Here is a 579-nt window from a genome sequence, read left to right as displayed (position 1 = left end):
CCTCGCTCCGAGAGGTGTGCAGACCTGACGGCGCTCGGTGTGCGGCAGGCCGGCTCGCCTTTTGGACAAGGCAGGGAGGAAAGGGCCTGTGGGTGTGACTGCTGGAGGAGAGGGCCGCACCCGGGAAGGTAGGCGTCCGGGCTTCCTGGAGTTGGATTGAAAGAGATGTACTATCTAGAGGCGGGAGAAAGACAACCGTCTGACGGTTCCCTGGTGGTCTAGTGGCTAGGATTCGGCGCTTTCATAGCCGCGATCCGGGTCCGATTCCCGGCCAGGGAAGAACCTTTTGCAACGTCTCTCCTCCGCAGGAATCTTCTTCAACCTCGTTTAATGCAGAAGAGGCCCGGCATCGCCCAGGCTTGGAGAGATGAGAGGCCAGAAGCGGCTGTTCAGCGGCTGGGAGCCCCCAAGAGCCGCATCCTGCTCTGGGCCGCCGGGAAGCACCACCACTCCTGCTGAACTCATCTTAGAAACCTAATCTTTCGCTTTCAGAATTTTCATCCCAAGAGAACAAAGCAGAACCTGGGACAAGACCTCCAATCTTCCTTTTCAAAAAAAATTTCAAACATAATAAAAGTT

At 56.1% G+C, this 579-nt stretch overlaps 1 non-coding gene across 1 annotated transcript; it reads left to right on the top strand.

Moving 5' to 3' along the window:
* Positions 1–207: 207 nt before the first annotated feature.
* On the top strand, positions 208–279 carry TRNAE-UUC (transfer RNA glutamic acid (anticodon UUC)). The gene has a single exon. It is a non-coding gene; the product is annotated as a tRNA-Glu (tRNA).
* Positions 280–579: the final 300 nt, after the last annotated feature.

Source organism: Trichechus manatus, unplaced genomic scaffold (assembly GCF_000243295.1).
Source record: "Trichechus manatus latirostris isolate Lorelei unplaced genomic scaffold, TriManLat1.0 scaffold00428, whole genome shotgun sequence".
NCBI classification, from domain to species: domain Eukaryota; kingdom Metazoa; phylum Chordata; class Mammalia; order Sirenia; family Trichechidae; genus Trichechus; species Trichechus manatus.
This window is presented reverse-complemented; position numbering and strand designations above follow the sequence as displayed.